Below are 17,763 nucleotides of genomic sequence, written 5' to 3' on the forward strand. Positions count from 1 at the left end.
TTTGTACTTTTAGTAGAGATGGGGTTTCACCACACTGGTCAGGCTGGTCTTGAACTCCTGACCTCAGGTGATCCACCCGCCTCAGCCTCCCGAAGTGCTAGGATTACAGGTGTGAGCCACTGCGCCTGGTCAACAGTCTTAAGTCATTGGAACTCTTCTGCCAGACTGTCTAATGTCAGTCTCTTTTCTCACACTGCCTCTTCTATGTTCTTTTTTTTCTAAGCCAGTCAAATTTAGCAGTGGGGGTTGTATACCAACTTCAGTGACACTAACATTAATAAGTTCTGATAATCCACTACCGTGTCTTGTTTCTCATTGTCCGGCTCTGGTTCAGAAGCATTTATCTCTATCGAGTTGTCTTCTATTAATTCCTTTGTGTGGTGTCTGTTAGCTCTTGAATTTCTCCAAAATCCATATCTTGAAACCCTTCACTCCCCGACCTTGTTGCCATATTCACAATCTCTTTTCTTGATTGGCTCTGTCATAAATCCTGCGAAGTCATGCACATCTAGACACAGTTTTCTCTAGGAGGAATTTCATGTTTCAGACTTGAAGGTTTTCACAGTTTTTTCTATAACAACAACGGCATCTTTGATGGTGTAATCCCACCAGACTTTCATGATATTTTCTCTATTGGAGTTCTCTCTCATAGCACTGACAATCCTTTCCATGGAATACTGTGTGTATTGAACCTTAAACGTCCTTATGATCATGATCTAGAGGCTGAATTGGAGACATTGTGTTTGGGGGAAAGGAGACAACTTTGACACCTTCGCTGTTGAACTCATGGGGTTCTGGGTGGCGATGGGCATGGTCCAGGGTCAAGAGAATTTTAACAAGCAGTCCCTACCTCACAAGGTACTTTTTGACTTCAGGAACAAAACATTGAAGGAACCCGTATAGAAAAAGAGCTCTCCTTATCCAGGCCTTCTTGCACAACCAAAAGACTGGCAACTGGTGCTTATCTTTTCCCTTCAAGGATCAGAGTTTAGCAGCTTTATAGATAAGAGCAGTCCCAATCACAAACCTACTGCATTTGCACAAAACAATAGAGTTAGCCCATCCCTTCTTGCCTTAAATCCTGGTGCTCACTTCTCTTCCTTACTAATAGATGTTCTTTGTCCATTTTTTTTTCCAGAATAGAGTACCTTCATCTGCATTTAAAAGCCTGTTCAGGTAGACATCCTTTCTCCTCAATGATTTTCTTAAATCATTTCTTTTTTTTTTTTTTTTTTTTTTTTGAGATGGAGCCTCGCTCTGTCGCCTAGGCTAAAGTGCAATGGTGCGATCTCAGCTCACTGCAAGCTCCGCCTTCCGGGTTCAGCCATTCTCCTGCCTCAGCCTCCCAAGTAACTGGGACTACAGGCGCCTGCCACCGCGCCTGGCTAATTTTTTGTATTTTTAGTAGAGATGGGGTTTCACCGCGGTCTCGATCTCCTGACCTCGTGATCCGCCTGCCTCGGCCTCCCAAAGTGCTGGGATTACAGGCATGAGCCACCGCGCCCGGCCCTTAAATCATTTATTAATGGCATCTGGGAACTCGTCTGCTGCCTCTCGGTCAGCAGGAGCTGCTTCTCCTGTTATCTTGACATTTTTAAAGCCAAACCTCTTTCTAAAATTATCAAACCATCCTTTGCTATCATTAAATGCTCCAGCTTTAGATCCTCCAACACCCTTTTGCTTTAAGTTGTCATAAAATGACTTTGCTTTTTCGTGAATCATATTAGAGTCTCTAGGTATGCAATCCTGCACCCACATGAAAGCTGCGTTTTCAATATGAAAGGAATTTTGCAAAAACAGGGCAAAGTTTTTGTGCCTGCTGGCCCAGCAATGGCTTCACGAATTTCCTTTTGTTTTTTATGACGGTTGTTAGGCTGGTTCATTTGTTTTTGAAATAGCAGGCAACCTCAGCTGCAGACCTCAATCTATGGTAAACATCAAGCAATTCAACTTTCTTGTAATGTCATGGCTTTCCTCTGCTTCTTGGGAGCACCTCCAGCACCACTAGTGGCACTTCATGTGGGTCCCATGGTGCGATTCAAGGTTTATGGTATTGCACTGAACACAAAGAAAAATACACAAGAACCAGAAGAGATCACTTTTCACTGCAATATGCAGTGTATCATTAGAGACAAACTGCTCACAGGGAGATTGATCAGCATCATATGGTGTTTAAGTGGATACTTGCAACAGGAGCTTGCCACAATAGCAACAAGAGGTGGCTATGAAATTATGACAGTAGTATGGTATCAGTACAGTTAATTCGATGCAGTTATGATTTAATACTGTATCTTCATTTGTTTCCATTTGTCTTGACTGAAAGTCACCATGTATGGTCTGTGTTCGTATGTGTAAGTTTTGATAAATTTTAACTTTTTAGAATAGATTTGTGTATATTTTATGGTAGTAAATGATAAAATAGACTCATATCTACATATATTTTATGCATTCATGACATACCTAACTTTTCCTGAATTTTCTTGATATTTCTAGACCATGCTGCAAGCTTTTTTAAATTATCACAAATCTCCAAAAAATGTTTATTGAAAAAAATCCACATAGAAGTGAACCTGTGCAGTTCACAACCATGTTGTTCAAGGGTCACCTGTAGTTGCAAAGGTGATGGAAGAGCTGAAAACCTAAACAGGGGAGGGTAAAGTAACCCAGAAAGTAGAAACTGCTACTTCCCCAGGGCTAGAGGGACAAGGGAAGAGAGGGTATTATTAGGAGCCGAAGTTACGGAGGAGACTTGGCCACTGCTGGAGGCATCACCTGAAACAGAAAGGGCTGGAGAGAGAATTATCCTGGCTTCTCTCTTCCTACCAAGCTCAATCTCCTGCCACTGCTTCCCATTGACTGAACTTGTCAGGAAGTCAGGGTGCAGGGGAGCCTGGGAAATGTAGTCCACAGAGGTCAGGGCCATGCAACACAGCACAGCAGAGAAGGATGAGGGATGGATCTGAGGACAAACAGGAAAGTGACAGTCTCCACTGCCTGAGCTGTGTGATGGGGATGAGAAGGGCCCTGTGCCTACCTGAAGGCAGGAGATTACCTCAGCTGACAGCTTTGCATCTTTTCTGATTCTTACAGAAATGGAGCGCATGTGTGGCAAGGGAGAAGTCTTTGTCACCCTGCCCCCAACAGGAGGGGATTGTGGGAGAATGATCTTAGGTGGGGAGATGACCTGTGGTCTGGGGAACCAGGATGGCTGGGTTCTTGAGTGGCCCTGCCAGCCAGAGCTGGAGATCAATCCCCGCATTAGCAGGAGGAAACATCCAGCACTGTGGGGAAGTCACTACAGTAGCTGCCGTAGATGAAGCATCCACTGGTCCAGGAACTAACCTTCATGCTTTAGGTGGATTATTTCATGTAATCCTTTTTTATTTTATTTATTTATTTATTTATTTATGTATTTGAGACGGAGTCTCGCTGTTTCTCCCACACTGGAGTGCAGTGGCACCATCTCGGCTCACTGCAAGCTCCTCCTCCCATGTTCATGCCATTCTCCTGCCTCAGCCTCCCGAGCAGCTGGGACTACAGGCGCCCGCCACCATGCCCAGCTAACTTTTTGTATTTTTAGTAGAGACGGGGTTTCACCATGTTAGCCAGGATGGTCTCGATCTCCTGACCTCGTGATCCACCCGCCTCGGCCTCCCAAAGTGCTGGGATTACAGGCGTGAGCCACCGTGCCTGGCCTCATGTAATTCTTTTAATAACCCTTTGAGATAAGCACCAAGGTGTTCCATAAAACCTAGAAAAAATTATAGCCAAAAAAAAAAAGATTGTTCCAGTACACATATAACTGAACAAAAAAGTCCTGAAACTGAAAAGTGAAAAATCCCAGAAGGTCTGAGTGTAGTGTGGCTGCTTGAGGCCAAATTAGACCTTCTGGTCAACATGATTTCCTGTAGGTGAATAGATAAAAATAAGCTTCTGTATATGTTCTATGTATTGAATCACACAGTATCACTATACATGTTTTTTCATTCAATATTTCTTACAATCCAGCGTTGTAAAAGTTTCACATGACATGACACTTTAGAGGAAGAAATGGAAGATCAGGCTGGATGTGGTGGCTCACGCTTGTAATCCCAGCACTTTGGGAGGCCAAGGCGAGAGGATCTCTTGAGCCCAGGAGTTCAAGACCAGCCTGGGCAACATGGCGAACCCCCATTTCTATAAGTAATAAAAAATTATCCAAGCATGGTGGCGCATGCCCGTAGTCCCAGCTAATCCGGAGGCTGAGGTGGGAGGGTCTCTTGAGCCCAAGAAGTTGAGGATGTAATGAGCCGAGATCATGCCACTGCACTCCAGCTTGGGTGACAGAGTGAGACCCTGTTGAAAGAAAGAAAGAGAGAAAGAGAGAAAAGAAAGAAAGAAATGAAAAAGAAAGAGAGAGAGAGAGAAAGAAAGAAAGAAAAAGAAAGAGAGAGAGAGATGGAGGGAGGGAGGGAGGGAGTGAGGGAGGGAGGGAGGGACAGAAAGAAATGGAAGATCAGAGAAGTGGAGTAACCTGCCTAGGATCACACAGCTTCTGAATGAGAGGCACTGAGTTGCTCAGTGATGGAGTGTCTAATGTTGGATGTGTATGTACTGACTGTGTCCCAAGGCCAATTATAACTTGGGGAAGGCACTACTACCTCCCTGTCATACAATGGGTACATTGTCTGTCAATGGCACGTGGTTGTACACACCTCCAGGGGTAAACAGTCAAAAGTCAGGAGCCTCTCCAGCTCTCCCTCATAAAAATACCGTATCCTCTAGGGAGTGGGGTTCTCTAGTCCAGCCCCATGTGATACGCAGTCCCAGTGGGGCCAGGAGATTTGCCCAAGGTCACACAGCTGGTTAGAGGGGAACCACACACCACCACCGCGTGCAGCTGCAAATCTGTTTCATGGTCTGCTTCCTCTCTTCTTCCCTAGAATGCCTTTTTTTTCTACCACAGAGTTTCTACAGTTCAAACCTGGAGGGCAGGTTGGGTTTTGTTTGGTTTTTCACACACTCCTTCACAGATTACAGGCGAGATTTTACTCTTGAACTGAAAGTAGAAAATTATCGTTAGCTTTAACACATGGCTCTTTCTCTCTTCCCCAACCCAGATACATTAGGATCCTCTTGTCGTATCAAAAAAAAAATAGTAATAATAATAATAATAATTCTATGGGGCAGAAAAGATAAGAATTTGTGAGTTTCCCATTCCTGGCTGGACATTTCCCACAAATTGCAGTTAAGTCTTCATTGACTAATAGGAAAAGAGCAGCTCCAGCCCCATGACTTCACGGTACAGGCAAAGTCAAAGGCGAGGAGAGCTCACCTTAACTCTGGTGTACAGACACAGACTCCATGCCTCTTGTCCAACTCTTCCATCAGGGAGCCAGAACGTCCACATCTTCCGGGTTCCCATAGGCTGTGTTTAGGGAGAGATGTAAGACTCTACTGGAACTTATGTGCTGGGAGGGCCAACAGTGCTGACACTTGGTCTTCTTGCTCTTGGCTGATGGATAGCAGGGAACATGAAGCTATCTATATCTCATTCAGATAGAGATAGACATTCCAGTCAAAAGCTAAGCTACTTCTGAATGCAAAGATGGTGTATCAGCTTTTGCTGCATAACAAACCACTCCAAAATGTAGTGGTTAAAATAACTATTGTTTATTTAGCTCATGAGTCCTCATATTAGCCATTTGGGTTGTGCCCAGCTGCACTTATTCCTGTGTCTTTGGCCAGCTGCTGGGTTTGCTAGGCCTATCTGATCTGGGATGGCTCAGCTGGGACGGTATGCCTCTGCTCCACGTGGTCTCTCATCCTCAGCAGCATAGCCTGAGCTTTATGCACAGTAGCCTGGGCTTTATCCATGGTAACCAACAGGCTCCCAAGACAAGAGCAGCAGTACTCAGGGCCTCTTGAGGCCCAGGCTTGGAACTGTCATAATGTGACTCCCAACATATTCCCATGGCTAAGTCAAGTCAAAAGGCCATCCCTGATTCAAGGACTGGAAATCAGCCCCAGAAGCTACAAAGTCTCATTGGAAAGGGGCATAGATTTAGGGAGGGAGAAGGATTGTCACCATGTTTGCAAATGATCTTCCCCTATATCCATTCAAAATTCTTCTAGTAACAAAGTAGGGGTTTCAGGAGAAAAAAGCGTTGAATCAAATAATACACCCAAGTAAGAGTTTGTGGCACCAGCCTGTTGTACACCTACTAAGTGCAAGCCTTAAGCCTCTGCAGTGGGCAGACCCCAAGTAGTAGCAAGCTGGAGCCTGCTAGCACTGACTCATGAAAGCCAACTGTTAAATGCTCAGGAATTTTGTGAGCCAGTTGTTAAACCATCACAGCTTGAAACTGACCATGGTGGGAGCGTTTACACCATGGGAATTGGCTAGCACTACAAATCAGGGTGCTTTTTCTCCTGGAGAGCTGGTTTACCCACACACTATCCCCGTTAAGCTGAAGGAAATACTGTCTCTTCCAACCTGAGGAGTAAGACAGATACACAATGAAAGATGATCACATGCCAATCAGGCATGATGACTTCAATACAAGAAATAAACTGAGAGACTGGAGACAGCGGGGAAAGGAACTCATCATTTCTGGCGTACAGAAATTACGTAAGGCATCATGTAGGAGGTGGTCTTTTCAGCTGGGCCTTGAAGGAAATACAGAGATAGCCACAGCCAGAGGGAAGACTGCAGCCTGCGGAACAGCCAGGCACAGGCAGAGGTGCCTTCAGAGAGCAGGCAGCCAGCCTAGTGGAAGGGGCTTAGACCACAGGTGTTTTATTTAGTACCACTTTTGCTTTAAGTGACAGAAAATCCCAAACAACAATGACTTAAGCAAGTTGGTTTAATTCTCTCCCTATAAGCGATTTTGGGAAACGAACGTGAATGATCGGTGCTCTGCAGGCACAGCGGCTCTGCCTCCAACCAGCCCTCACATCTCCTCCTGTCCCAGAATCTCCCAGAACAGGTGCATGGTCTTCTTGTCCTTCTCTCTCCTTCTTGGGTGCTGCAGGCCATCCGGCAGCCTGGGATCTGACATCCAGCTTCCCCACTCGCAGCTGTGTGAGCTCAGAAAGGTTGCCTAACGTTTCTGAATCCTGGTTTCCAATTCGGTAAAATGGAGCAACGTAACTCACAGAGGGTTACAACAACGTGGGGTATAGTGTCTGCAGAACTTAGCATGGTGGCCGACCCAGGGTGGGCACTCAGGGGAAGTAGGGTGTGTGTGTGTGCGTGCGTGTGTGTGTGTGTGTATGTGTGTGATGAAAGAGAGAGAGAGAGCTTCTCCAGGCCCTGGCCAGAGACCCCTTGGCCTCCTCCTGCCTGCTGGGAGAGGCAAGGTCTCTCTTTTTCCCAGGCTTGGGTGATGGAGCTGTTGGGGAGGGAGCCCTGGCAGCCTGGTCCTTGTGGAGTTTGGTTCTGTATGGGCAGCTGTGTGAACCTTGACCACTTCAGACCATCTTCACTGAGGTAGCCACTTCAAAGGGCCCGTGAGGATGCCTGCCCCAGTCCCCAGCCCATCCACCCTCACCCACAGCTCATGCCCCATGAGAGGGGACTGTGCCTGGAAAGGGCCTCTCTGGGAAATGATGTCTACCCCTCCAGGATCAAGGGGTAGGGCAGTCAGGTTGCAGCTGGGGAGGAGGTGAAGGCAGGAAGTATGCTAGGTCAGTGACCCAGGCAAATATTTGGCAGATCAATGCTCAAGGTTGACCTCAAGTGTTTACCACTGGGTCACCAGGAAGTGGCTTCTTGCCACTGTCACCCACGCCTCCCCTCATGGCAGCCTTCAGGGATGGGGGCTTTTCTGGCTGTGGTCAGAGGCTCACCCGTCCACCTAGCCCCCTGGCCTAGAGCACCTTGCCTTGCCCACATAACTGGAGGTGGTCTTGGGACACATCATTTTTTCCTCAGGGTGAGTGGTTGTCAGAGACCAGATCCCACCAGGCGAGCCTCCTGCCCTGTGCTGGGTCCTCTCCTAGGGAAAGGCCAGCCCACTCGCTCTCCCCCAAACAACTGGGGGCACACATACCTCCCCTCTCTCCAACAGATGAGGACGTCCCTCTCCCAGGCCCCTGAGGGAGGGCCTAGGAGGGAGGTGGGAGCCAGACCCACAACCCCTCTGCGGCTGGAGGGGGACCTTGCACCGGCTCAGAAAGGTGCAGAGCGTTGCCTGCAGCTGAGAGGGAAACAGCGCCTCTCTGAGCACTTTGTTCCACTTGCTGGAGGGCTAAAAATACACTGGCACAGCCAAAGGCAGTCCTTGAGAGCCCAGGGGAGTTGGCAGTGGGGAATAGCTATCCTAGCACCTGGCACTATTAAAGGAGCATGGCAGGATTAGCCAACCCCCTGGGCCCTGCCTGCACCCGTTGTCCCCACTCTGCACTCGGTTCACTCTTCCTGCAGCCGAGTCTGGGCTTCCCTGCACCCCTGCTCCACCCCTGCCCACTCTTTCCCCAGGCTGGACCATCTGCATCCCTGGTGGGAGCCTGGGGCTGCCTACGTGACTGCGCTTTTGCAGATGTCAAAACAGCAGCTCTCCTGCAAAACACCGAGAATGCTTCCAATTCCTCCAGGGAAGCTACAATTCGCCGTAAAGCTGAAAATGAAAATCCTTTTAGTGGGCCACAACCCAGTTTGTGAATTTCTTAAATTCAAGAAATGTGCATTGACACCCTGCTTCTATGGGCCTTAATCTTTCCAGGACCTCAAGCCTCTGTGAGAGTCTGAAAAAAGACAGGGACTCAGAAAACAAAAAAAAAATGCTCCTAAGCAGCAATTGCCAAGCAATTTTAGGGAACTGGATTTTAGGGAAATGGATACCATGAACCCCATCCACACATGCGCACACTCTGAGTTCACAACGCTTGATTTGCTGGAAGCCAGGCACTGAGCTAGACCTTGAGATGGAGAGATGAGGAAGGGGGAGACTGCTGGGCACTCAAATGCCACCAATGCCATGGGCATGTTTAAAGAGAGGTGAGAACCAGGCCCTCAGGGCTGCGGGGGCGGGGTGGGGGGGAAGATGGACGAGGGTGTAACTAGAATATGGAGAAAAGGGTGCATTTGAATGGGGCTTTGAAGGACAAGCGCGATCTTACCAGGGAGAAAATGTAGGGTTAGAGAATTTGTATACATAGAATATGTGCTCCTAGCAGGGCATGAAAAAGAAAAAACTTGTTTGGAAGCAGGGCAGTCCTGAGGGTTTGCAGGGCATACGAAGGCTGAGTGGATTCATTCTCTGTTGCTGTGTAACAGTCTACCACAAACTGAGAGGCTAGGCACAACACACACTTATTATCTCAGCTTCCGCGGGCCAGGGGTCCACCCAGCTAGGGTAGGTGCTCTGCTCGGGGGCTCTCCAGGCTGCACCAGGGGTCACAGGGACCTGGACAGGAAGGAATCTGCACCTGAGATCATTCAGGATTTTAGCAGGATTCATCTCCTGTGACTCTAGAACTGAGAGCCCCACCTTCCTACCAGCTGGCGACTGGAAGCTGCCCTCAGCTCCTAGAAGCCACCACAGTTCCCTGCTACGGGCCCTCTACATGGGCAGCTCCCAACACAGCTGCTGCCTTTTCAAGGCCAGCAGAATCTCTATAAAGTCTGCTAAGACCGAACCTTTTATCATATAAAGAGTGATAGCCCATATTCTCGCTTCTTGCTAGGAGCAAGTCACAGGTTTTACCTGCACTCAGGAGGTGGGGATTCTATGGGGCATAACAGCAAAGAGTGGAGCTCACAGGGCCATTTCAAGTTCTGTCGGCTGAGGGAAGACTTCGCTGGAAAAGAGGCTTGGAGAGAGTTATGAACGCCCTTGCATGCCAGTTTGAAATGTACGGGAGACAGGGATCCACAGAAAGGGGATGAGGAGGGAAGGATGGGATTAGAGGCCAAAAGTTCAAGGGGAAGGTAATTTCTTTTCTTCTTTTTCTTTTTCTTTTTCCTTTTTTTTTTTTTTTTTTTTTGATGGAGTCTTGTTCTGTTGCCCAGGCTGGAGTGTAGTGATGCGATCTCGGCTCACTGCAACCTCTGCCTCCTGGGTTCAAGCGATTCTCCCACCTCAGCTTCCTGAGTAGCTGTGATTACTGGTGCGCGCCGCCATGCCCAACTAATTTTTGTATTTTTAGCAGAGACAGGGTTTTGCCATGTTGGTCAGGCTGGTCTCAAACTCCTGACTTCAGGTGATCTGCCTGCCTTGGCCTCCCAAAGTGCTGGGATTAAAGGCGTGAGCCACAGCGCCCAGCCTGAAGGTACTTTTTGTGGTTGGGAGGGGAAAGGATGAGGGGCCATGGCCATGGGATGGTGAAGAAAGACCCAGTGTCTGCCTCGCTGACTTGCATTTCCTCTTGGTCTCTATGCAAGTGTCACCTGATCAGTAAGGCTGTCCCTGTCCACCTGACGTAAAACACCCACCCACCTCCTCTCTCGAGCCCTCACCCAGCCTTACTGTCTCACAGCTTACCGGCACGTGTCATACCACGTGTTTGCTTCTTTATCTGTTTATTGTCTTTCTCTCCCTTGTAGAATGGAAGGAGTTTGTTTGGCTGACTGCTATATCTCCAGCCACTAGAACAGTGCCTGGGGTATTGTACCTACTCAATCAATATTTGCTAACTAAACAAACGAATGAATGTATGTATTCAAAAGATCTTCTGGCAGTAGACTTGCTAGAATTTCCCCTAATTAAAAGGCGGTAGAGGAAGAAGTAAGCCATTAGTGATGCTCTAAGCTTTCTGCCTTGACAGATTGGAAGGTGATGCTCGGTGACATGGGAAGAAATAGGTCACAGTGGGAAGCAGATCTGGATTGAACTTTGGTCTAGTGGACCTGAGACATAGAGGTAGCAGCCAGGTCAGGAGAGCAAGGGGGGTGTTAGAAATGTGAGATCCAGAGCTCATGGGGTAAGTGGGAGAGAAGGGAGTAGATTATGTAGTCAGTGCTAACAGGGAACAGATGTAGTCGTGGGGTTCAATGAGAGAGAGGAGAACCAAGGACACACACTGGGAAAGAAGGAGGCAGTCTGTGAGGTAGGAGGAGACTCTGGGGTCCCCAAGAAAGAGTTCCAAGAAGGGAGGCAGGTCCTGTTCAAACTAGAGAGAAGGCAAGCAAACAAGGTGAGATGTGAAAGGATTTGGTGATTAGAGGGTGACTGGTGACCACAGGGAGAGAATCTCAGAGAAGTGGAGGTTTCCAGGTCAATGAAAGGCTGAGAAAGAAGGAACATGAGGCAGTGGCAAGAACAGATTTTCTGGTGAGGAAGGGAGGAAGGAAGGAGGGAGGGAAGAGGATGGATCCAGGAATGGGAGAAGGAGATTCTGGGTTGGACAGAAGTTGCTAGCCTAACTAAGCAGCTCAGCAAACTCACCCTGAGGAGTATCCCCTCCCCTGCTGTGCCCCGCCCTTCTGTCAGTGGGATGTGGGACAAACGGAAGAGAGACTTGAGCACACACTCAAGAACATCTGGGTCCATTGAACCTGCCCCAACCTTGGGCTTGTCCTAGCTACCAAGAAAAGCTTACAAGGAGGTACTCAGTGGGAACTTAGGGGAGCCCTGGGGGCTACTCGTTTGCACATGGCAGATCCTGGTTCTCACTGTTGTCCAGGACTGGAACCCCCTTACAGCCTGTGGCAGATGGCATTTTCTAAAAACAGCCACCATGGTATCTCCCATCCCACTTGCTCTTATACAAGTGACCTTGGCACACCCCTATTGAGGGGTAAAGTCAGTGTCCCTTCATCTCGAACCTGGGCAGGCCTCTGTGACCTCCTTGGCTGGTAGAGTCCACCATAAACCATGTCAGATAACCTCATCCTCACGGTTGGACAAGGCCACACAGCTTCTGCAGGTTTCTCTCTCTTGGCACATGTGCCTTCGAAGCCGTGAGTCATCATGTAACAAGTTATCCCAAAGCCACCACACAGAGAGGCCCATGTGGAGAGAAACTGAGGCCGCCAGCCCCAGCCCCTAGCGCCACCTGAGCTCCTAGCAAATCACATCCAGGCCACAGCATTCACGATGGCCACAATCTGCCTTGCTCTCTAGGGTTCCCCAAGGCCCCACTCCCCATCCCTGCTGTGCGCTCCCTGGGAAGGCTAGCTTCACCGCCCCCCCATACACCTGCCTGGGCCCAGCAGGGATCAACAAACAGCGCCTCCTGAGCAGGCCTTAACAGTGTCTGCACAGGTCACCTGCCCAGCTCCCAGCTCCCCACCCACCCCACTCCAGAAAAATGGAAAATCCAGGGACCATCCCAGGCCCAGCTGCACTCCGGGAAGAAACTGGGCATGCTGCCAAGAATTACACAAAATGGACTTTGGGCCATTTTGTGGCCCAAAAGCTGGACTAATGCCCCCACCTTCTTAGGAAGGGCACTCTTTCCGGAACCAAGGCCATAGCCTGGAACAAAAGCCAGATGTCAGTAGAGCAGGACATGCCAGGTGGGAGGGGTTGCCGGGGTGTAGGAGGCACATACTTGATGCCTCTCGCACCCTATCAGCCCAGGCAGGCAGGGTGCGGGGAGGGAAGGAGACCCCATGTGTAAGACCCTATCATCACCCTATTACTGCAGGCAGCTGACTGCTTCTGGAGGTGGACCTCCAAGGCCCCTGGGATTCAGCCCCCTCATCCCTGCCTTCAGCAATGGGGATAAATCGAGGTTGGGAGGCACAACAAGCTATGCTCTCTGAAAGCAAAAACAGATAAGTACAAATCAGGAAAGAATTGTTTCCTATCCTGTATTTGTGTTAGGATACATGTAATCTGTGGCTGGGCGCGGTGGCTCATGCCTGTAATCCCAGCACGTTGGGAGGCTGAGGCAGGCGGATGACCTGAGGGTTGGAAGTTCAAGACCAGCCTTACCAACATGGAGAAACCCTGTCTACTAAAAATACAAAATTAGCCAGGCCTGGTGGCACATGCCTGTAATCTCAGCTACTCGGGATGCTGAGGCAGGAGAATTGCTTGAACCTGGGAGGTGGAGGTTGTGGTGAGCCGAGATCGCACCATTGCACTCCAGCCTAGGCAACAAGAGCAAAACTCCAAAAAAAAAAAAAAGGATATACTTAATCTGTACCTCTGGAGCATTTAAAGTAAGACCTGCTTTATTGTCTTATTCTCAAGTTACCTTAATAAATATTTCTTGAGCACCTATAATGTGCCAAGCACCATAGATATATTTTCATAAATACATATGTGCATGAATATGCAAAGGATGTCTCTAGAATAGTGGTTCTCAACCAGGGCTGCCAGGGAATGATTGTCAATGTCTGGAGGCATTTTTAGCTGTCACAACGAGGAAGGTGCTACTAAAATCAAGTGGGGAGAGGCCAGGGATGCTACAAAACATCCTGCAATACACAGCACAGCCCCTGCAATACAGCAAAGACTTCTCTGGTCCGAAGTGTCATTCATACTGAGATTGAGAAAGTCTAAAAGGATACACAAGAAACATGTTCACAGTGAACACCCCCATTGCAGGGACTAGGGGGCCAGTGTGCACGGGTATGCAAAATCATTAGTTTTCCTTATGTGCCCTTGTGAGGAAGGGCATTTTGTAGAGTCTCTTATGAAGTGCACGTATTACTTATTTTTAGAAAAGAATAACTGTGACTTGACTGAGCCATAATTATTTAGTGGTCTTCTCTTGATTGCTGGGGGAAGGAATTTAAAGAGGAGGAAAAGCAAGGGCCTGCCACAGTACCTGGGACCCACAGTCCTGAATCCACCTAGTCTTCCTCTAGACCAGAGTGTCCCCGCCTGGCACCAGCGCATGGTGGCCCAGTCCGTTCTTTCCTGGAGGGACCATCCTATACATTGCAGGATGTTGAGCAGCATCCTGGCCTCTCGCTCCCCAGATGCCAGTGGCAATCTCTTCCCCATTTCGACAACCCAAAATATCTCCAGAGATTTCCAGATGTCCTATGGGGAGCAAAAACATCCCTGGTTGGGAACCACTGTGCTAGATTTACTCTGTGAAAATCTAAACACAAAGAAGCCCCACTCACTGACCTCAGGGACCTATGGCTCAGCTGGATCCTCAGGGAGACACAGACCCACAGACAGGCCATGCCCTGGGCCAAAGGCCTAAGGACACGGAGACAGCAGACACTGCATGGAGCCAAGGGTAGGGGAGAAGGTCTCCTGCAGGAAACGTTGCCCACACATTACTGAGCATAGAGAGGGGCCTCTTGGGCTCCCCTAAAACATCTGCCCATTTCTTTTTTTTTTTTTTTTTTGAGACAGAGTCTCGCTCTGTCGCCCAGGCTGAAGTACAGTGCAGTGGCGCAGTCTCGGCTCACCGCAAGCTCCACCTCCCGGGTTCACGCCATTCTCCTGTCTCAGCCTCCTGAGTAGCTGGGACTACAGACGCCCACCACCATGCCAGGCTAATTTTTTGTATTTTTAGTAGAGACGGGGTTTCACCGTGTTAGCCAGGATGGTCTCAATCTCCTGACCTTGTGATCAGCCTGCCTCGGCCTCCCAAAGTGCTGGGATTACAGGCGTGAGCCACCGCGCCTGGCCAACAACTGCCCATTTCACAGAGAAGGAGGTGGAGCAGAGGGGTGACAGGGCCTCAGTCACAGAGTGAATGATGGCTAGGAGAAGCTGGGACGGCTCTATTCCCTGTAGCATCCCAACACGTCCTGGGAGACTTTCCTTGTTCTTTATCCACTCCCTGGCTCCATGGTCACCCCCAAGTCTCCTGGTGCCCGCTTCTTGAAAGGGGGTCACCTAAGATGGCTCATGACTAGCATCCTGTATTTTCTGCATTTACCCTGTATTTCTAGATAAACAATCACTCCGCTGTTCCCAAACACCGCAGTGGCTGCACACAGAGGTGGAGGATCGCATCCGCAGCTGCACACCACAGGCCCAGGAAATGTCCACCACCATTAGGCTGTGCCACCTTCTGCAGCTACAGGCAGCTGAGACCCAGGGAAACCCAGTTTACAAAACTCTCTGACATCTATATAAGTGAGAGTGGCAGGGAGAAATAGCATGAGAACTAAAACCCACCTTGTTTCAACTCCTTAAGGAAGGCAGCTCAGGGCGAGTCCAGCCTTGGACAATGAAGTCAGCCAAGACATTCCTTCCACCGGGTTAGAAAAAGTCAGATATCAAAGAACCCAGCCTTTAAAGCCAAACTGCCTGGGATTGTAACCCCATTCTGCGACTTCCTGTCTGTGTGTTCTCAGACAAGTTACTCAATCTCTCTGAGCCTGAGTAGCTGCATCTATACGACAGAGATAATAACAGTGACCACTCTATAGTATCATCAGTCAGCTGAGATAATGCAAGTGAAGTTCTTAGCACAGAGACCATTACATTGTAACTACATGTTACACGATTCCTGCTATTATTTTATTATTAAGCATAAATATAATAACAACTGCCTTACTGTAGCTCATGGGCTGGTATGTGGGGCCCCATAGAAATTTTCACAAATAAAGTCCAGTTTGGAGGCAACAGGGCTGGAAAACTACGAAATACCTGATCATTTATATAACATCCCTCCTCCCACCTCCCATATTGAAAATATAAAAGGATCTTTTAAAAACAAATTTTAGTGAATCTTTTCAAAACAAATTTTAGCCCATCTGAACAGCTAAGACCTGACTGCCCTGTTCTTGGTTTCAGCTGTTTTCCAGCTGCAGTGTTTTCCTCGTTGATCAGAGAGAAATCCCCAAGATCTGGCAAAGGAAGATTTTAATTGCTCTGGATGGACCGATTTTTGGCTTAGCTGCTCAAGCATATAATTGAATGAGAGGGAAAGAGAATATCACTTTGAGATTGCTTTGAGATGAATATACAGTCAGACATCCCCGCTCCTGACCAGATCTCAAAGATTCTCCAAGCCTGACTCCCACAAGCTCTGCAGAGAGAGAACACGAGCATTCACTTCATTTTCCTGATCTTTATCAAAATAATAACAAGAGTGATCATAACGATCGTTGTCCTTTATCATATGTGCTTATAGGTTGGAATTCCCCAAAAGTGAACTCTGAGACAAGGATTTGAGTCCATTGACTTTCTTTGGAGGGAATCCTGGAAGCACAAGGAAGAAAGATAGAGAATGGAGGGCAGCCAGGGAAGCAAGTTACAGCTGGGGCCGCTGGAGCTCAAGCCCCCTGGGGGCTCTGGGAGCCAGTGCAGCGCGCACACTTCAGCATCATCTCATCCAGGGATGAGGGCACTGGGGAATTAATGCCCCAGATCCCATCAGCCGTTGCTTGAGGGCTGTTCCTAGGCTGTATTAACTCCCTGGCACTTCCAGCCATCCCCACTGCAGGCAGCCCAAAGAACGGGGCCCCAGGGCAAAAAAGCCACAAGTCAGGCCTTCTGCAAAGGCACCAATAGCATCGCTCCAGCACCCAAATATGACACAACCCCAAAATATGATCATTGCCCACTTCTCCACTCAAAAGACCCAGGGGATTTGTGACCTAATTGAATATATAATCTTTTTATAAGTAGATAAAAGAGTTCAATATCTATTTATAACACTTAATTTACCCTACATGCTTATAATCACATATTATATGTTAATGATATATTAATTTAGAAAAGTTGCTATCTCTGCCCTCATTCCATGACTCAGTTTTATTCCAGCTCTTCCAATTCATTATTGCTCTCATGGTCTTTGTCATCATCAAAGCCACCTTTTGAATCATCTTAGTTTCCCAAGCACATCTTCTTTCCTCCCCTCTGGGTTCTTGGCGATACAGCATTTTTGGAATCTGTAGGATGCTTTCACTGAAATTTTTATCCCAAGCCTTGAGCACCTATTTGCATAACATTAGGGCAGCTGGCTGTTCCATTCATCTCGGAGGTGCCAATGCGTGCTCTCCATAATGTAACCACGGATGGTATGGCTTTCTTAAGTGTCCTTAAAAGACTCTCTCACTCTCGTAGTGCAACACTGTGATGCCACACCCTTGGAAATTTGTTCCAAATCTGGGTTACATTTCCTAGCTTCCTTTTTAGCAATTCCTTCAAGATAACCTTAGTAAATAGCCAAAAAAAAAAAACCACCAATCAAGGTTGTTTCAGATAACATCTCGCCTAAACAGCACTTGGTTGTTTAAAGTAAAATAGTTGGGAGCACCCCACAACATGAAAGACTGTGTGCATCTTTCTTGAAAATAGAAAGTCCCATTCCAGAGATCATCTGGGGAGGGGGAGCTTTGGTGAGTATCCAATTCTGATAGTGGTTTTGATAATCACATGCAGAAACCCATCTCAATCTTCACAACCACCCCAGGAGGTGGGTTCTATCATTATTCCCATTTAATGGATGGAGAAATTGAGGCTTGAGTGGCTCAATAAGCAGTGGTGGGTGTTACTTGGGGATATGCACACCTTCCCCCACCATACGGCCACCTCTGATGGGGGAGAGCTGTGCCCATGGGTGTAGCTGGTAGACTCCTGGGCCAACCAGCAAACCCTAAGGAGAAAAAAGCCCCAGCTGGCCCAGCAGTCATGGTGAGGTCCTCACTCAGTTCCCTCCACTTTCCTGAGTGAGGAAAGAAAAGAGCAACTTCCACCCTTCCTGCTGAAAACCTCTACAAGAAAATGCAAAGAAAACTCCCCTCTTAGGGATCTAGAGCTGCTTCCAAAACCCACACCCAAGACCATTTCAAATAGGAAACCAAAAGTGTGCAAGAGTTTTTAAAACAAGACAAAATGGAAAAATCTTGACTCCCCCTTTCTTGTCTCTCTTGCTAATCAGTCCATGACACTTTGGGTATTTACTGATTAA

This window comes from Pongo pygmaeus, chromosome 21, assembly GCF_028885625.2.
Source record: "Pongo pygmaeus isolate AG05252 chromosome 21, NHGRI_mPonPyg2-v2.0_pri, whole genome shotgun sequence".
Taxonomy (NCBI): Eukaryota; Metazoa; Chordata; class Mammalia; order Primates; family Hominidae; genus Pongo; species Pongo pygmaeus.